The sequence below is a fragment of the Syngnathus floridae genome, chromosome 11, assembly GCF_059516105.1.
Source record: "Syngnathus floridae isolate MCC-2025c chromosome 11, RoL_Sflo_1.0, whole genome shotgun sequence".
NCBI classification, from domain to species: Eukaryota; Metazoa; Chordata; class Actinopteri; order Syngnathiformes; family Syngnathidae; genus Syngnathus; species Syngnathus floridae.
Genome location: NC_142423.1, coordinates 231,842 through 244,274, shown reverse-complemented (window position 1 = coordinate 244,274; position 12,433 = coordinate 231,842). Strand labels below are relative to the sequence as shown.

The following is a 12,433-nucleotide window of genomic DNA, read 5'->3' as shown; positions in this document are numbered from 1 at the left end:
CCGCACTGAACAACACCATGCCGCACTGAACACCATGCCACACTGAACAACACCATCCCGCACTGAACAACACCATGCCGCACTAAACAACACCATGCCGCACTGAACAACACCATGCCTCACTGAACGACACCATGCCGCACTGAAAGACACCATGCCGCACTGAACGACACCATGCCGCACTGAAAGACACCATCCCGCACTGAACACCATGCCGCACTGAACAACACCATCCTGCACTGAACAACACCATCCCGCACTGAACAACACCATGCCGCACTGAACAACATTATGCCGCACTGAACATTATGCCGCACTGAACAACACCATGCCGCACTGAACAACACCATGCCGCACTGAACAACATTATGCCGCACTGAACAACACCATGCCGCACTGAACAACACCATGCCGCACTGAACAACACCATGCCGCACTGAACAACATTATGCCGCACTGAACAACACCATGCCGCACTGAACAACACCATCCTGCACTGAACAACACCATTCCGCATTGAACACCATGCCGCACTGAACAACACCATCCCGCACTGAACAACACCATCCCGCACTGAACAACACCATGCCGCACTGAACAACATTATGCCGCACTGAACAACATTATGCCGCACTGAACAACACCATGCCGCACTGAACAACACCATGCCGCACTGAACAACACCATGCCGCACTGAACAACATTATAACGCACTGAACAACACCATCCCGCACTGAACAACACCATGCCGCACTAAACAACATTATGCCGCACTGAACAACATTATGCCGAAATGAACAACACCATGCCGCACTGAACAACACCATGCCGCACTGAACAACACCATCCTGCACTGAACAACACCATCCCGCACTGAACAACACCATGCCGCACTGAACAACACCATGCCGCACTGAACAACACCATGCCGCAATGAACAACACCATCCCACACTGAACAACATTATGCCGCACTGAACATTATGCCGCACTGAACAACACCATGCCGCACTGAACAACACCATGCCGCACTGAACAACACCATCCTGCACTGAACAACACCATCCCGCACTGAACAACACCATGCCGCACTGAACAACATTATGGCGCACTGAACAACATTATGCCGCACTGAACAACACCATGCCGCACTGAACAACACCATGCCGCACTGAACAACACCATGCCGCAATGAACAACACCATCCCGCACTGAACAACACCATGCCGCACTGAGCAACACCATGCCGCACTGAACAACACCATCCTGCACTGAACAACACCATGCCGCACTGAACAACACCATTCCGCACTGAACAACACCATGCCGCACTGAACAACATTACGCTGCACTGAACAACACCATGCCGCACTGAACAACACCATGCCGCACTGAACAACACCATGCCGCATTGAACAACACCATGCCGCATTGAACAACACCATGCCGCACTGAACAACACCATCCTGCACTGAACAACACCATGCCGCATTGAACAACACCATGCCGCACTGAACAACACCATCCTGCACTGAACAACACCATCCCGCACTGAACAACACCATCCCGCATTGAACAACACCATCCTGCACTGAACAACACCATGCCGCACTGAACAACACCATGCCGCACTGAACAACACCATTCCGCACTGAACACCATGCCGCACTGAACAACACCATCCTGCACTGAACAACACCATCCCGCACTGAACAACACCATGCCGCATTGAACAACACCATCCTGCACTGAACAACACCATCCTGCACTGAACAACACCATGCCGCACTGAACAACACCATGCCGCACTGAACAACACCATGCCGCACTGAACAACACCATGCCGCAATGAACAACATTATGCCGCACTGAACAACATTATGTCGCACTGAACAACACCATGCCGCACTGAACAACACCATGCCGCACTGAACAACATTATGCCGCACTGAAAAACACCATGCCGCACTGAACAACACCATCCCGCACTGAACAACACCATGCCGCATTGAACAACACCATGCCGCACTGAACAACACCATGCTGCACTGAACAACATTATGCTGCACTGAACAACACGATCCTGCATTGAACAACACCATGCCGCACTGAACAACACCATCCTGCACTGAACAACACCATCCTGCACTGAACAACACCACCCCGCACTTAACAACACGATCCCGCATTGAACACCATCCCGCACTGAACAACACCATGCCGCACTGAACAACACCATTCCGCACTGAACAACACCATGCCGCACTGAACAACACCATGCCGCACTGAACAACACCATGCCGCACTGAACAACACCATGCCGCACTGAACAACATTATGCCGCACTGAACAACACCATGCCGCACTGAACAACACCATGCCGCACTGAACAACATTATGCCGCACTGAACAACACCATGCCGCACTGAACAACACCATGCCGCACTGAACAACACGATCCCGCATTGAACAACACCATCCCGCACTGAACAACACCACCCCGCACTGAACAACACGATCCCGCATTGAACAACACCATCCCGGACTGAACAACACCATGCCGCACTGAACAACACCATCCTGCACTGAACAACACCATCCCGCACTGAACAACACCATGCCGCATTGAACAACACCATGCCGCACTGAACAACACCATCCTGCACTGAACAACACCATGCCGCACTGAACAACACCATGCCGCACTGAACAACACCATGCCGCACTGAACAACATTATGCCGCACTGAACAACATTATGCCGCACTAAACAACATTATGTCGCACTGAACAACACCATGCCGCACTGAACAACACCATGCTGCACTGAACAACATTATGCCGCACTGAACAACACGATCCCGCATTGAACAACACCATCCCGCAGTGAACAACACCATGCCGCGTTGAACAACACCATGCCGCACTGAACAACACCATGCTGCACTGAACAACATTATGCTGCACTGAACAACACGATCCTGCATTGAACAACACCATGCCGCACTGAACAACACCATCCTGCACTGAACAACACCTTTCCACACTGAACAACACCATGCCGCACTGAACAACACCATGCCGCACTGAACAACACCATGCCGCACTGAACAATACCATGCCGCACTGAACAACACCATGCCGCACTGAACAACACCATGCCGCACTGAACAACATTATGCCGCACTGAACAACACCATGCTGCACTGAACAACACCATCCCGCACTGAACAACACCATGCCGCATTGAACAACACCATGCCGCACTGAACAACACCATCCTGCACTGAACAACACCATCCCGCACTGAACAACACCATGCCGCACTGAACAACATTATGGCGCACTGAACAACATTATGCCGCACTGAACAACACCATGCCGCACTGAACAACACCATGCCGCACTGAACAACACCATGCCGCACTGAACAACATTATGCCGCACTGAACAACATTATGCCGCACTGAACAACACCATGCCGCACTGAACAACACCATGCCGCACTGAACAACACCATGCCGCACTGAACAACACGACGTCGCACTGAACAACACGACGCCGCACAGAACAACACGACGCCGCACAGAATAACACAATACCGCACAGAACAACACAATACCGCACAAACAGTTTTAGATAATATTACGTCGCAGTCATGTGACGCGGACATGACGTCAATAGGCGGAACTCACGGCAAAATTATAATCCGTGGGCGTGGCTTGCAACAGGAAGTAGGAAAGCGGCAGTTCTGGCAAACAAGACACAGCGGTTAGTAACACGATGACTAACAAGGCAAATATTTTTGTTTTCAGCTTGCAACTTGACCGTCTAGAGCGTACAAGGTAATTACAACTGTTTTTTTTTAGCCCTGAAAAGCGAGGGAGTGTGGCGTTTGGGAGGAATGTCGAACTCGGCGTCTGCTTCCAGCCACAGACGCCAAATTTCGACGATTATTTCGACTGGTCAACGGTTGTAAATTATTGCGTTGACTAAAAACTTTATTTAACTCTACTCTTAACTTTGCCGTTTCAGATATGCGGGTATTACACCGCGGAAATGACGTCAATAGGCTGAACTCTCGCCAAAATTCAAATCTGTGGGCGCAATGGCCTTGAGCGAGACACCGGATACAAACACGACGATTATCAACAGAAATATCTTTATTTTCTGCTTGCAAGTGGACCGTCTAGAGCGTACACGGTAAGTACAACTCATTGTGTTTAAAAAGATTTACGTTTGTGTAGTTTGCGTTGCGTTGTATCTGTGAATGTTGGTTGAGGCTAAATGTTAATGTTTAATTTCATTCCTTTAGGTTCCACGGTGTTTGTTGGCTGTATATTTTCCACTGCAAGAAGAGGCTCGTATCATTGACCAGCAGGAGCTACAATGGTGAGTACCCCTTTCGTCTTCCATTTATGTTAAACACTTCCTATTTCATGTCTAACAGTACTCGATTTAACAAATAACCATAAATAAATACAGTGTGGGCAGTCACGTTAACATATGTGATTATCCTGCCTAATATGTTTATCACAAATATGTCACTAATCACTAATATGTTTATTTGTTTATCACAACACCTTTGGACCTTCAGCAATCGATTATTTCCCTTCATCTACATAGAGACAGAACGATGGTGTCTTAAACATCTCATTCATTTCACCAAATAACTTCACGCAGGTGGATAACGGCCGTCTCGGTCACGCTATGTTGCGTGATGCAGTTTTGAAGAACCAAATGCATTTATTCAATGAATAAGTCAAGCTAGTTCTATGTTTATGATGTTGTAAGTTACGGTACCGATTGAAGTTGAGTTCGAAGCCAGTGGAAAACAGCGCTGCGTTTGTGCTCTCCAGGTACAAATGTTGTGATCTCTGACTGACGACCGGGCGAGACTCGAGTAAGAGATGTCCAAATGAGCTCCGGCAGGGCGGGCCAAGGCGGAGCGAACGGACGCCCTTCAGGCCGCCAATGACGAGCTGAGAACCAAACTGATGGACGTCCAGTTAGAACTTCAGCAGGAGAAGAACAAGGTGAAAACCTCAACAGACAGACACTGCCTGCCTCCCTGCCTGCCTCCCTGCCTGCCTCCCTGCCTGCCTCCCTCCCTCCCAGTTTTCCCGATGTAGATTAGACATGCGTGTGCCATGACTGTGTCAGCCTACATCAACAAATGCACCGAGGACGTCAGCACCACTAAGAATATCATCACCCGGGGCAACCAACGACCCTGGATGACTGAGGAGGTACGTCAAACGCTACGAGCGCGGAACTCTGCCTTCAAGTCTGGCGACAAGGAGACACTGAGGACAGCGAGAGCCAACTTGAACCGTGCCATCAGGATAGCGAAGCGAGACCGCAGTCGAAAATTTCAGGATCGTTTCCACGACGTCAAAAACATCAGGAGTATGTGGCAAGGCATACGGGCGATTACAGACTACAACTCACCCTCCCCCCCCCCGGTGGGTGTAGTTGATGCTGACTTTCTAAATGGTCTAAATAACTTCTTTGGGAGGTTCGAGGCACTAAACGGCACTCCAGCAGTTAAAACTGTCCCCCATCAGGAAGAGGAGGTACTCTGCCTTGACTCCGCCGATGTGTTGAAGACCCTGAGGAGAGTCAACCCCTGTAAGGCCCCTGGCCCCGACAACATTCCTGGGCGTGTGTTCAGGGAATGTGCAAGTCATCTGGCTGGGGTCATCACAGACATTTTTAACACCTCGCTGGGCCAAGCCACAGTGCCGGCGTGCTTTAAGACTGCCTCCATCATTCCGGTGCCGAAGAAACCTCAAATCACCTCATTTAATGATTACCGGCCTGTTGCACTGACTCCGGTTATGATGAAGTGCTTCGAAAGGCTGCTTAAAGGTCACATCGTTTCCAGACTCCCCCTATTATTTGACCCGTTCCAGTTTGCCGACCGGCAAAACCGCTCCACTCAGGACGCCATCTCCTCCGTTCTTCACCTGAGCCTGGCTCACCTGGAGGAGAAGAACACCCATGTGCGGAGGCTGTTCCTGGACTTCAGCTCAGCGTTTAACACCATCATCCCACAGCATCTGGTAGGAAAATTGGAACACCTGGGCTTCAACACCCCCCTTCGCAACTGGCTGCTAGACTTCCTCACCAACAGACCTCAGTCAGTCCGGGTCGGACAGAACACCTCTGATGTCATCACCCTCAGCACAGGCTCCCTTCAGGGCTGCGTCCTGAGCCCCCTGCTGTGCACCCTGATGACACACGACTGCGTCCTCAGGTTCACCACCAATCACATCGTGAAGTCAGCAGACGACACAACGGTGGTGGGGCTCATCAGAGACAACAACGACCTGGACTACAGAGAGGAGGTGGAGCAGCTGGTGGGCTGGTGCAGAGAAAACAGCCTGATCCTGAATGAGGAGAAGATGAAGGAGATCATCGTCGACTTCAGGAAAAAACAGCCTCACCACGCTCCACTGATCATCAACAGCTCAGCTGTGGAGGTGGTCAGCACCACCAAATTCCTGGGGGTCCACATCACAGAAGACCTCACCTGGACTATGAACACTACGGCACTGGTCAAGAGGGCACAGAAGCGCTTGTACTTCCTGCGGAGGATGAGGAGAGCCCACCTGCCCCCACCCATCATGAGGACGTTCTACAGGAGCACCATAGAGAGCATTCTGACAAGCTGTCTCTCTGTGTGGTGTGGAGGCTGCACCGCCTCCGATTGGAAGAACGTGAGGAGAGTGGTGAGGACAGCAGAGAGGATCATAGGGGCTCCTCTTCCCTCCATTCAGGACATTTCATCTCAGCGCTGCATGTCCCGTGCCCGTAACATCATCAATGACCCATCACACCCCCACCATGGACTGTTCTCCCTGCTGCCCTCTGGGAAGAGGTTTGCAGCATCCGCTGCAGGTCCACCAGGTTCTGCAACAGCTTTTTCCCTGCTGTCATCAGACTGTTGAACACTAGAACTGTTGAGCTCTAAACTGAACTCTGCATCACACATTCACAGAACTGTACTTTATGACACTACGGACCTCTATCTTGCACTATCTCGCACTACCAACTTTACTGAACTTGTATAAACCCTTTAAATAGAAGTTTAATACATGGTTTAGCATTCCTCTGCACACTCTTGAATACTGTTTTGCCTACTTGCACTATTGCATAATTATCACTGCTGCACTTTATACTTATTTTTAATATATATATATATATATATAGTATATATGTATATATATATATTTTCATAGGATATGTTACTTCTATTCAACTGCAATATCACTACTTTGTTGTAAGACGTATGCAACGGAATTTCGTTTTGTATGCACCATGTGCAGACAAGATGACAATAAAGTTTGTCTAAGTCTAAGTCATGTCAGGTCAGCTGTCTGGAGAGAGAGAGAAGTCAGGACCTGCGGGCGGAGCACCACCGTGCCACCGCCGCCATGACGGAACTCAAAAGCAAACTCCATGAGGAGAAGCAGAAAGAGTTAGCCATTACCAGGGAGACATTACTGCGGCAGCATGAAATGGAGCTGATGAGAGTGATCAAAATCAAAGATGGAGAGATCCAGCGACTGAATGCCTTGGTCCTCAGCCTGAGGGACGGCTCCATGGACAAGGTGATCCGCTCTATCCGTGTCTGACTATCCGCACGCCACGTCGGGCTTCGATGCGGCCGCTACCGTATTGTGTAGCTTGTCCCCAGTAAGCGTCGCGGCGCTCCGTTGCGGTCTCAACGGCCCGGTGTGGCGCAATGTCTGCTCAGGTGAGGAGGGGGGGGCGCTTTGCTGGCGGAGGTGGAGGAGACGCGGCGGTGTCGGGAGACCGAGCGGTGTCGCCTCCACCAGGAGCGCGGAAGAAGCCCTGGCAGCGGCCCAGCAGGCCTGGCAGTCCCGAGCGGCCGAGCTCCGATCGGCTCATCACCAGCATCGGGAGGAGCTGAGCCGAACCAAGAGAGACTGCGAGAGGGAGATCCGCCGACTGGTAGGACTGATCAGATGCGCGGTGCGTGGCTATGTTCCCAATTTCGTTGTATACCTGCAGTGCAATGACACCTAAGGCATTCTATTCTATTCTATTTCACAAGAAGAAAATGTCCGGTTGCTCGCTTCGCTTTTGTCACAGCAAAGGTGTTCTAGTCGATTCAAGAAAAAAATTGGCCGGTTGCTCTCTTTGTTTTTGTCACAATTCTGGCAAATGAGTTTGCCCGCCTGCCTGAGCGCTCCCCGTTTGTACATCCAGACGGATGAGATCAAGCTGAAAGACAGAGCGGTTAGTGTTTTGGATGAAGCCCTGGGGCCGGCCACGTCCACCGCCTTCAGCTGCAGACTCAGGCTGCCGAGCAGCAGATCGCTGCCCTGAGGGATTCCCAAAGGGCGGGCCTAAACTACCCTGGAAGTGGGGTCAACGCCGCTACTAGCAATCCTCTTCATTGCGTAAGCCACCTCATCACACACTTGCAGTACGCATGACTTAGTTCGTTGCTGGAGGAAGGTAGCACAAAAACAGTTTTGAACTTTGAACGAGTGCTTGTGTGTGTGTGTTGCGGGGCGTTTTCAGTCTCAGGAGGATCGGGACACGCGACGGTTTCATCTGAAAATCGCTGAGCTCAGCGCAGTCATCAGGAAACTGGAGGATCGAAACGCCCTGCTTTCTGAAGAGCGCAATGAACTGGTAATTTATTGACGGCACGCTTGAAGGTTTGCGCTACGTTTGATGCGCGCCATCCAGCGAGGCACCCATTGCGCTTGCTTATTAGTTGAGCGGCGCGGCGAGTCGGTTGCCTGGTAGATGTCTTTTATTGGGAGCCAAAGCCACGATTCCGTTCAAACCGATGCAAAAGGAATGGATACGTTCTGGCCCGCGTGTTGTGCGTCTTTCACATCCCGCACTTCATGCTTGCAGCTAAAGCGACTGAGAGAAACAGAAAGCCAGTTTCTGCCACTCCTGTACAAAAACAAACGCCTGAGCAGGAAGAATGAAGAACTCTCGCTGGTGCTGTGTCGCCTTGAAAACAAAGTGCGCTTTGTCACCCAGGAGAACGAGGAGATGGCAAGCTTGGTAAGTCGACGCGGACAACGGCGGCGTGCCAACAGAGTCCACTGCATTTGTGTTCCACAGAGAAGGCCTAGTTCGCTCAATGACCTGGACCGCGGTTGCGGCCAGCAGGACGGTGAAATGGAGTTCCTTCAAGTTGTGGAGCAGCGGCACATCATCGACGACTTGTCCAAGGTCTTCAGGCAGGCGACTCGGTGCACGTACGGCAGCGCCGCGCTCGCTCGCTGTCGCCAGGAAACCTTTTCCGTCCAAAGCTTGGCCGGCGGCCGCCATCCAAAAAATTGGCCCCTTAAATTCCGACCTTTCAAGCAGGAGCATTGTGCGCACGCGTTTGAACACGCTTTAGACTTGTTTTGCCGTTTTCAGCAGCTCAAAGCTCCCGTTTTGTCAGCGCCTTTGCCACTCGCTGTGCGCTGAAAACGACGGACTTGCCCGGCTGCTCAGCCCGTCAACCATGAGCCGCGAGCGCGACGTCATTGTCCGTAGGCAGCTAGTGGCAAAATGCACCCTGTTAGAGTTGCGCTCGCTCCAACTTATTTTGCAAGAACCACACGGGAGACAAGTAAGTTCTTTTGGACACCTGCAGGTGGAGAGTCCATCCGTTGTACGAATGAAGTCTGACTCTCGGCTCCTGCACGAGCATTTTAATTAAGAGAAACAGGGTGGGTGTAAGAGTGGATTGAATAGAGGAAGCCCTTGACCTCTAGTCAAAACATAGCAAGGGGTGTTTTACGACTTTGTGTAGGAAGGGATAAGCGATAGGGATAAATAAGGGATAAATAATATTATTTATTACAGGTCGCAGTCAAAGTCAAAGCAACACAATGATACGATAAAGATAATCTGGAAAACCCTGACACACCCTGTAGTTGTCACTTTTGGAAAAGACGAGCGTCCCTCCAATCATCGCCGGTGACGTGTTTTTCAGGCTCTGGAGACAGGAGCTCATGTCAGAAATGTCATTGTGAGTCGCGTTTGTTTCTGCGCCGGAGCCGTTCGTTCCCTTTGCATCCAAAGAATCTCAAAGGCGGATTATTTGTGTCGACAGGAGAGAGATTTGCTGCTACGATACCGACGTTGAGAATCTCTGAGGAGGAACAAAGCGTGAGGTCCTGCAAGGTGAGTCTGTTTGTTTGCGGCTGCTTGGTGTTGCGCAAGATGAAATGGCCTTTTTCTCGCTATCGTTCCTCTCGTCGATTCATCGTGAGGTGTCGCTTCAGTTTGTTCAGAGAGATGTTTGCTTCCGCGCCCGCAGGTCATCGAAACATTTTACGGCTACGACGAAGACGTGTTGGTGGACTCGGACGGATCGTCCTTGTCTTTTCACACCGACAGAACCCCCGACACGGAACCCGAAGAGGTAGCCCGCCATTTCTGCCAGCGTATTGGCACCAAACATTCCTCTTCAGCCTGGAATCGGACTCGTCTTTGCGTCGCGGGTGCTTTGTCGCCGGTCTGACTGATTCTGGTACTAGTGCTGTGTTGCATTGGTGTGTGCATGAAGAGGCGGAGCTTCGCTACCGCCAGCTGACGCAAGAATATCAAGCGCTGCAACGAGCCTACGCTCTGCTAGCCCAGACCAGCGAAAGGGGACTACGACGCCGAGAAGGAGATCAAGGTGGCGCCCCTTCCCGCAACCCCCGGCCGGGTCGCAGCCTCCCCGTTCTCACCCAGCCTCGGGTGTTCTCTGGTCTGAAAGGAGGAGGAGGAGCCTCCCTCCTCCTCCTTTCAGACCAGAGAAAAGCTGATGGTAGAAATGGGTCACTATCAAAGCAGAGTAGCAGATCTGGAGTCAGCGCTGAAGCAACAAGGACAGGTAAGCTCATCAATGAGCACACCTTTTTCTCAGACAAAATAGCTACATTCTTCAGTCACTCATCCGTCTGGCATTACTGGACCAACCCCCCCCCCCCGAACGTGGCTGGGAAAATGCGGAGAAAAGCAAATGTCATTTTCCAGTCAACCAAAGAATTTGTGGATGAAAATGACACAACATTCCAAAGCTGTCCACGCGTTTGTCTCTTCTAGAATGTCAAGTGGGTGGAGGAGAAGCAGCTGCTGCGTCAGAGCAATCAGCAGTTGGCCGAAAAGGTGACGGAAAGAAAGGCGCTGGGCGGAGTCGCTTGGCGTCACACCTGTCGGGAAGCCCCGCAGATGAGGTCTGACTGTCTTTTCAGGTCAGGCGGATGGAGGCGGAAGAAGCGCGTCTGAAAGAGCACATCCAGGATATCCGAGACCAAAACGAACTGCTTGAGTTCCGCATCCTGGAGCTGGAGGTGGGAAGACTCGCACAAGCGTGTTGAGGCCAGAGATGTGACGGACGGACGGACGGACGGACGGACGGATGCATGCCTCTGCCTTTCAGGAGAGGGAGTGGCGCTCCCCCGTCTTGAAGTTTCTGCAAGTCCGTTTCCCAGACGGCCTCAGCCCTTTGCAGATCTACTGCGAGGCCGAGGGCGTGAGCGTACGTAAGGCGTCCCTCGCAACCCTAACCTTAACCCGAGGTCCCAGAACACCTTACATTGCTCCTTGCGCCTTTCCCCCGGACATCGTCATCAGTGATCTGATGAAGAAGCTGGACATCCTGGGCTATAACGCCGTAAGTGTATGTCGAACTCCTTATGTTCGCACTCCACGAGACTCGGCGGCTCAAATGTGACTTTTGGAAGGCTTTGCGCTGAAAGAAGCTTGTTGACGCTGTGCCTTTGGGCTCTTGCAGAATCTCACCAACGAGGAGCAGGTGGTCGTGATTCACGCCAGGACCCTTCTCACCCTAGCCGAGAAGGTAACGCGCACGTCCACGCACGCTCTCGCATTCTGCTTATGTGACAGCAGCCTTTCCTCAGTGGTTAGAATACATCAAAGTGACCAAGTCAGCACTTCAACAGAAGATGTTGGACATTGAAAGTGAGAAGGTAGACAGACACGCGACATCAGCCAAGGGGAACTCCGGCAATGTGCCCCAACAATTCTGACCTTGAGCTGTGCTAGGATATGTTCTGCAAGCAGAAGGGCTACCTGGATGAAGAGTTGGACTTCAGGAAGTGTTCCATGGACCAGGCTCATAAGGTAAGCCGCCCTCAAATCTCCCGCCGGACCACTGATGGACGAGGATTGCGGCCCAGAGGATCCTGGAGCTGGAGGCCATGTTGTACGAGGCGCTACCGCAGCGGGACTGCCCCGCCACGGACGGCGAAAAAGCCAGCCACGCTGGCGTGAATGACGTGCTGACGGCGGATCAGAGAGAAGAGCTTAGGAGCGCCGTGGACCAATGGAAGCGAGCCCTGATGTGCGAGTTGAGGGAGCGCGACGCTTGCATCCTCCAAGAGAGAATGGATCTGCTGCACAGCGCGCAACAGGTAAGGGCCCAAAGCCAGCCCG

At 51.8% G+C, this 12,433-nt stretch overlaps 1 long non-coding RNA gene across 1 annotated transcript; it reads left to right on the top strand.

Moving 5' to 3' along the window:
* Positions 1 to 7,540: 7,540 nt before the first annotated feature.
* LOC148390210 (uncharacterized) lies at positions 7,541 to 8,668 on the top strand. The gene is made up of 3 exons (XR_015861448.1): positions 7,541 to 7,978; positions 8,237 to 8,430; positions 8,555 to 8,668. It is a non-coding gene; the product is annotated as an uncharacterized LOC148390210 (long non-coding RNA).
* The last annotated feature ends 3,765 nt before the right edge of the window (positions 8,669 to 12,433 follow it).